This window comes from Coregonus clupeaformis, unplaced genomic scaffold, assembly GCF_020615455.1.
Source record: "Coregonus clupeaformis isolate EN_2021a unplaced genomic scaffold, ASM2061545v1 scaf5098, whole genome shotgun sequence".
Lineage (NCBI taxonomy): Eukaryota > Metazoa > Chordata > Actinopteri > Salmoniformes > Salmonidae > Coregonus > Coregonus clupeaformis.
This window is the reverse complement of record NW_025538552.1, coordinates 10,752-18,555: the sequence shown is the minus strand read 5'-3', so window position 1 is coordinate 18,555 and position 7,804 is coordinate 10,752. Positions and strand designations below refer to the sequence as shown.

Genomic DNA, 7,804 nt, shown 5'->3' with positions numbered 1-7,804 from the left:
ATTCGTGGTTGTCGTCTACGATTCAGGGACGATATTGGTTCATTTAGAACGTCACGATCCGAAACGATTCAGTGACTTGAAATCGATTCAGTAACCTTTTAGCCAAAAAAATTCAACCAGTGTTGACTGAAATAAATACCTGGATACTGGACAGTGCAGGTGAAGTTTCCTAGATTCCTGTTTCTTGTAAGGACCGCAATGGTGGCTTGATAATTTCGCTCGTCGGCTTCTCCTCTGTCATCCGCCATGCTATCCTTTGTTGTCTTGCGCCTTTGCTGCTGCTGCTGGCGCACGATGACGTCACGGATAGGCAGACTGAATCGAGTAATGTCTTAAAGCCTTTATCATTAAAAGTGCTAAGAAAAACATCCATATAAAGTCTGACGTGCTTAAATCCAATGGGTTATTTCCTAGTATCGATACAATCGATTTATTACATTTTAAAACGATGTTAGATCGATATATGTTGTAAAACCAAAAGGCCAACTCGCCGAGCACAGATCGATGTAGTTGGATCATAGGAATATAAATCGATACATCGATGTAGTAGATGGATCGTTACACCCTAGTAAAAACACTCCAGTGCGCAAAACAGGGGGCACTGGAAAATACAAGGCACACAGGAATATTCCCAGCGATACAAAATACATGGAGCTCCACCGAGCTTCTCTCTCCTCCACAATAAACAATCACACACAAAGACAAGGGGGGCAGAGGGAACACTTATACAGGTACTAATGAGGGGGGATATGGAACCAGGTGTGTGAATAAACAAGACAAAACAAATGGAATGATGAGATGAGGAGCGGCAGTGGCTAGAAGGCCGGTGACCGACAAACGCCGAAGCCTGCCCGAACAAGGAGAGGAGCAGCCTCGGAGGAAGTCGTGACAGATACTGTATATTTTGAAAGAATAATATATTTCCCTTGACAGAGTAATGCTGAATGTAAAAAATGGCTCAACTTACCCCCATCTCCCCTACACATGATGTAACATTTGTTTACGATTGACAGATAATGTTTAAATGCAAAACACTTTATTTTGTGATGGGGCCCTCAGCTCAGTTTGGGAACCTTAATCCAGGCTGGACAGCAGGAACTCAACCTGTATTTCTAGATTCCCCATCACCTCCCCCAGAGCCTCTCTGGGCTTTCATGATTGACTCATTGAGGCGTTGAAGATGGATTCTAGCCATGCCTTCATCTGGCCCTGTTGACAACAGACACATCTTCAAATATTATTGAGAGAGAGAGAGAGAGAGAGAGAGGAGAGAGAGAGAGAGAGAGAGAGAGAGAGAGAGAGAGAGAGAGAGAGAGAGAGAGAGAGAGAGAGAGAGAGAAAGAGAGAGAGGAGAGAGAAAAAAAGAGAGAGAGAGAGAGAGAGAAGAGAGAGAGAGAGAGAGAGAGAGAGAGAGAGAGAGAGAGAGAGAGAGAGAGAGAGAGAGAGAGAGAGAGAGAGAGAGAGAGAGAGAAAGAGAGAGAGAGAGAGAGAGAGAGAGAGAGAGAGAGAGAGAGAAATGTACCTTAACGAGGAGGTAGAAGTTCTCTAGCAGCCTCTGTCCAGGCTCCTCCAGGAGGGTCAATCCTCATTATGACTTGCAGGAGCAGATAAAGGAAGCTACCAGGCTTCTGGAGAAGGGGAACAGGGGACATGAGTGAGTGTCTAGAGATCTGATATGACAACAGTGTGTATAGCATAGATAAACAACAGGATGTTCCATTCTTAGGGCCACTTACAGATATAGGAAGAGATGTCTTTCCTTCTAGAAGGCTTAGTAGAACAAATTCATAAAAAACATCTGCGAAGTTGATGCGGCGGTCGATCTGAAGTCAAACAAATAGGATAATTACATAATCTTCATTGACAAGCACTTTAGAAAGTCTCATTGAGTAGATGTTAGATGAGAAGACGGTGCCTGCAGCTAACGCTCAAGCTTGCATGTAGACCTACTCCTACGAGAGCCATCTCCTGCTCTAGTCGCTCCCTGTTTGCTGGCTCATTAATGAAGTTCACCCAGTAGGTCGTAGGCCTGCTGAAACGCCTCACATCCTCAAAACAAAACAATCATAAAATTCCTTAAAACTTAGATCATAAACTCAAAGATTCAGGTCTGTAATTCAAAGGGCCTCCGATTGTTTGGCTAGTATGACGTTGGAAACTTTTCAACTAAACCCTATGAATCACTGTTGCCCAAAGGTAACCCACTGTGCAAGAACTGGTTGAATCAATGTTGTATCAATAAAAAATGTCAATGTGATGATGTTGAATCAAAGTGGGAAACTGATTGATTTGAAAGAAGTCATCAACGTAAGGGAATTTAGTCTTTAACCTAAATCCAATTACGTTAATTTTGGGGGGATTTCACATTGAATTCACATTAGTTGACAACTCAACCAAATGTAAATCAAAACGAGACATTGAAATGACATCTGTGCCCAGTGGGAACTATATATCTGGTCTGATGAACGTTGCACAATTATGTAATTGGTTACCTGCTGGTTGAGCTCGGATAGTCCACTCAACACCATCCTCCCAGCGTGGGTGAGGTAATTGAGGGAGGTACTGTCTGAGGATGTCAGAGTCTGTGAGAACAAGACAGTACATTTACAAATAGTCCAGAAATGTTCATGAAGTGAAATACAAAAGGTGCTAAATTCACATTTTCTCACCTCCATAGCACGTCTGATACCGGCCAGCCTCAGAGAGAAGTTGGTTGTCCCTTGGTTTTCAAAGTAACGCCTGTAAATAGAAATGTTCAATAACAAATGTTCAACCTAAGAAGCTAAAACATCAGTGCCATGAAATTAAGAAATCATTTTATGTTAGCCTATATTATAACTGCAGGATTCAGAAAGACCATACCAATGTAGGATCTTAATTTGATCACTCTTTTGTTGCTGAGAATTTTCCTGCACGGCAGGAAATGCAAACTTGTGGCGTATTTGGAATTTTCAAGTTTGTAATTTCCACTTTGAAATTTTAGACTCGATTTGCCCTAAAGAAAAATGTATCCTGTTGCTGCAGGATTATTTTCCCTGCTGTAGCAAACTGTCTCAAATTAAGATCCTACATCTGTATAACTACAATATTGGGCAGATTATTTCAAAGCAAAGGTTTTTACTATAGATGAACACATGAAAGCCGAACCCACCGCAACTGGGGCACATCTGCAGCATTATTTTGCTCCTCCACAAACTCCTCCTCAAACTCCTAAAACAGACATCACATTAACTTAAACTCTACTAAACTGCATTTCACCTGCAACATCAACTGAAGCAGACAAAACATTCAGTGACATCATAACAATACTTTCACTCTTGACCTAACAACTTGACCCTTGACAGACAACACAAACCTATCGATACCAAAACAATGACACACACCTGTACACACAAGTACAAATGAAATAAGAATTATTGACTGTAGAAAGAGTTTTACCTGAGGAGTGCTGTCAGGGGTCTGGTCCTGGTCCTGGGTGGAGTGGTAAGGTGGAGGGGGACTGGGAGGGGAATCGGAAGGGAAAGGGGAGGCGGAGAATTCTGGGGAACTGGTGAGAGGAGCCAGAGGACGGCTCATGAGGGGTGGTGATGATGTCAGAGGTGGAGAACTGATATGCCATCATCTCATCCCCCTCTCCTGGTACCCCTCCACTGTGGTGAGATATCCACCTGCTGTTTAACACACAACATGTGACACTGTCAGCCCAACACTGAAAAACCACCATATTGAAAACCCCTCAACCAAACACTGAAATAAATCATAACACAGAGAAACAACGGGGTGTACCTGGGCATCCTCATAATAGGTGAACTCAGACCTCCTCTTGACAAGGCAGGACATGAGTCCATGGATCCTTCTACCAAGGAACTAAAAATGAGGCAAGAGATTAGAACGTTAATTTCATTTTCTGTCAACATGTATTTATTCAAATAGGTAAATGGACATTTGCCACTTTACATTTTTTTCTGTGAAAAATTGCCTGACTGTACCTTAATACCAGTCAGCTTTTGTTGGTGAGGACCACCTGGCGAGACCCTTTAAAAGAGACAGAGAAACATTACATTTCATCCAGGAAATATAAGTAGACCTATAGCATGTGCGTCATTTGACACAAATCAGGTGCATTTGAGACGAAAGACCAGTTGAGAATCTCTCACCCATGGGTCCAGGATTTCTTCCTGGATGACTCTGCTCCACCACAGCTGCTTCTCCACTCCCCTCACAATGCACAGGTGATGCATGTCCTCTTCATTTTGCTATAAAGAAAAAAGTCATTCAGTCTCCAGACCTCTCTCTATATGTTAGCTGTAGATGTCTATAACATTTGGCAGGCGATTTCAGTTCTGAGTATAATCCCTGGCAGTGATATAGAGCCCACATGATGTTCGTAACGACAAGTTTCCCCTAGGTTTCAATTAGGGACAGACATACAAAAGAAAACCCAGAGACAATTGGGAGTTCAAATACACAGGTGTGTTCATAAATGTTAAGAATATGTCTGAGTACCTGCACTCGTCGATAATGGATATTCCAGTAATGGAAATGAAACGAACCCCAGTTCCCAACCAGCTGCAACTTCTCATAGGGAAAACCAGAGTCTTCCCTATTTGGCTGAAAAACAAAGACATCCCCTAATTATAGAGATTGCTCTGTGATTAATAAGACACACAATTGTGGAGATAGAGGACATGGTAATGTGTACTATTACTAATCAGCTATGACTGTCTAATAATGTGATTGACTACCTGTGAATGGCTATCTGAAGGTGCTGACAGTTCGTCAAGCACTAGCCTCCCAGCTTCAGTGAGGTGAATGGTAGGCTCCTCAATAACCAATTTGGAAGTCTGTGAAAAAAAAGGGGAACAGGGTAAGTAAATTCTCCCCTATAAGATCAGATGAGCTTTGGTTAATAATGTGTTTGGTTACCTGTGTGTTTAACACTGCGCTCTGTTACCAGCATTCTCCCAGCACGAGTGAGTAGTAGACTGGTTTGGCCTTGGAGAAGACAGGCTATGAAGACAAGGGAATATGTTTTTTCATTATGTGGTTTTATAGAAAACGAGTGACTTGATGTTAATCTTTAATATCCTCTAAAGACCAGAGAGTATCAGAGAATGGATAGACTCACAAAGATAGGAACACACAAGGGTCCAGACCAAGGGATTAAATCCAGACAGGACCGCTGCCCAACCTCCTCATCCACATACTAAGGAACAAGACAGGATTAAATTAAGAGTCAGTTTGAATGGGATAGACAGGTAGCCTATAGGACTGACAGACTGGAATAGGGAGGATCGCAAGAGGAGGCCACTGCATGATAGATTCTAAGACAATTGGCAGTTGAAATACACATGTCTGTGTTCAAAGGTTAAGGAAACATCTGAGGTACCTGCCTATGAATGGTTACCTGTTCATTTTGAGAGGACAGTTCCTCCCATACCATCCTCCTAGCAGGAGTGAAACTGATGATAATGGGCTGCTCCATTGTGAAAATCTGAGAAAATTAGGGAACAGCTTTAAAGATATCAAAGTATTCTACTAGTGGATACTGAAGGTAATTATCCCTATTAGATCAGATGAGTAATGGTTAATAATCTGAATGGTTACCTGTGTGTTTAACATTGCCATCTCTCTCACCAGCATCCTCCTAGCGTGGGTAAGATAATAAATTGGCTGCAGTTTGACAGGCTATAAAAAGGGAATATGTTTACAGAAATGTATTTCCAGAAGTTTCTTTTAGAAAAAGTTATGTTTATGTTTAAGCCCCCTAAAGACCAGGAGAGTATCAGAATGGATGGACTTACAGCGTTTGAAACCCACAGAGGTCCAGACCAAGGGATTAAAGCCAGACAGGGCTGCTGCCGAACCTCCTCATCCACGTACTAAGGAACAAGACAGGATCAATTTAAAAGTCAGTTTGAATGATAGACTGGTACTGTATAGGAGTAAAATATTGGCATAGGGGAAGATTGCAAGAGGAGGCCACTGCAATGATAATAGTTGAAATACACAGGTCTGAGATATAAATGTTAAGAACATGTCTGAAGTACCTGCAGATGAATGGCTACCTCTTCAAGCTGAGAGGACAGTTCATCCAATACCATCATGCCAGCACGAGATGAAAATGTGCTGCTCAATCTTGCAAATCTGTAAGAAAATGAGGGGAACAGTTTTAAGGGCATCAAAGTATCCCACTACCATAGTAGATACTGAAGGTAATCCTGCCAATTAGATAAAATGAGCTTTGTCCAATAATCTGCATGGTTACCTGTGTGTTTAACACTGCCAGCTCTCTCACCAGCATCCGTCCAGCATGGGTAAGGTAATAAGTTGGCTGCAGTGTTACAGACTATTACAAAAATAGGGGAATATGTTTACAGAAATGTATTTTCATATTGTTCTACAGAAAGCATCATGTTTATGTTTAAGTTACATAAAACCAGTCTAAAGACCAAAGAGTATCAGAATGGATGGACTTACAGAGCTGGGAACCCACAGAGGACCAGACCAAGGGATTAAAGCCAGACAGGTCCGCTGCCCAACCTCCTCATCCACATACTAAGGAACAAGACAGGATCAAATTAAAAGTCAGTTTGAATGATAGACAGGTAGCCTATAGGTCTGACAGACTGCTATAGGGAGGATCACAAGAGGAGGCTACTGCATGATAGATTCTGAGACACTACACAGGTCTGTGTTGAAAGGGTTAAGGAAACATCTGAGGTACCTGCATATGAATGGCTACCTGTTCATTTTGAGAGGACAGTTCATTCCATACCATCCTCCTAGCAGGAGTGAAACAGATGAAAATGGGCTGCTCCACTGTGAATATCTGTGAGAAAATGAGGAACGAACATCAAAGTATTTCACTACCGTAGTGGATACTGAAGGTAATCCTGCCTATTAGATCAGATGAGCTTTGTCCAATAATCTGCATGGTTACCTGCGTGTTTAACACTGCCAGCTCTCTCACCAGCATCCTCCCAGCATGGGTAAGGTAATATGTTGGCTGCAGTTATAAAAATAGGGAATATGTTTACAGAAATGTATTTCCATATTGTTCTTCAGAAAACGTCATGTTTATGTTTAAAGTACATAAACCAGTTTTAAGACCAGAGAGAAGACCAAGAGTATCAGAATGGATGGACTTACAGAGCTGGGAACCCACAGAGGTCCAGACCAAAGGGATTAAAGCCAGACAGGGCCGGTTGCCCAACCTCCTCAACCACATACTAAGGGAAGAAAATCAGGATCAATTTATGAGTCAGTAAAATGACAGTTTGAATGACAGATTGTTATTGAACCAATCCTGCTAATGAAGCAGTATTGTTATAGCCTGGGTGCCAGTCTGTTTCAGCTCTCTGTCCACTCCTTATGGGATTGTGATGCCAATATCATATTGCCACGATGGAATTGGCAAGAGAGCAGAAAGACTGGCACCCAAGCTATTGATAGGCCTGCAGCATTCTTACCTGAACAAGGACTGGGTCCTCCTGGTCCAGGGTGGGCTCATTATCTTTATGAAAAACAATAAAGGATTGTTTTCTCTAAGTTTAAGAAATACTAGCTACAAGACACCAGACATCTGTCCATGTAGTTAGGCTGATCATATATTTACTTGTGTTTTATATTGTATGACATCAAATGTATTTATGTGTCTGCATAATGTACCAACATGTTCAATTAAACCAAAAGCAAAGGTTTGGTTTCAAAGGAGCAAAGTTTGTTTGTTGTTGTTAATCTAGGGCTACACTGTAAAAATGTCATCACCATGATTGCTACCTAAATGACACCCTATTCCCTA

General features: G+C 41.8%; 4 long non-coding RNA genes across 5 annotated transcripts; all 4 read right to left on the bottom strand.

The window, feature by feature from the left end:
* Positions 1-2,668: 2,668 nt before the first annotated feature.
* LOC123490850 lies at positions 2,669-3,527 on the bottom strand. The gene is made up of 3 exons (XR_006661067.1): positions 3,439-3,527; positions 3,152-3,210; positions 2,669-2,739 (listed from the first exon to the last, which is right to left on the bottom strand). It is a non-coding gene; the product is annotated as an uncharacterized LOC123490850 (long non-coding RNA).
* Positions 3,528-3,657: 130 nt separating this feature from the next.
* Positions 3,658-4,006, bottom strand: LOC121563244. Its single transcript, XR_006661069.1, has 3 exons — positions 3,990-4,006; positions 3,787-3,867; positions 3,658-3,671 (listed from the first exon to the last, which is right to left on the bottom strand). It is a non-coding gene; the product is annotated as an uncharacterized LOC121563244 (long non-coding RNA).
* Positions 4,007-4,524: 518 nt separating this feature from the next.
* LOC121563239 lies at positions 4,525-6,286 on the bottom strand. Of its 2 annotated transcripts, none has more exons than XR_006661068.1 (3): positions 6,269-6,286; positions 4,746-4,844; positions 4,525-4,611 (listed from the first exon to the last, which is right to left on the bottom strand). It is a non-coding gene; the product is annotated as an uncharacterized LOC121563239 (long non-coding RNA). The 2 variants fall into 2 exon arrangements; XR_005999826.2 differs by lacking the exon at positions 6,269-6,286 and adding an exon at positions 4,927-4,941.
* On the bottom strand, positions 5,180-5,648 carry LOC121563240. The gene is made up of 3 exons (XR_005999827.2): positions 5,608-5,648; positions 5,408-5,494; positions 5,180-5,206 (listed from the first exon to the last, which is right to left on the bottom strand). It is a non-coding gene; the product is annotated as an uncharacterized LOC121563240 (long non-coding RNA).
* Positions 6,287-7,804: the final 1,518 nt, after the last annotated feature.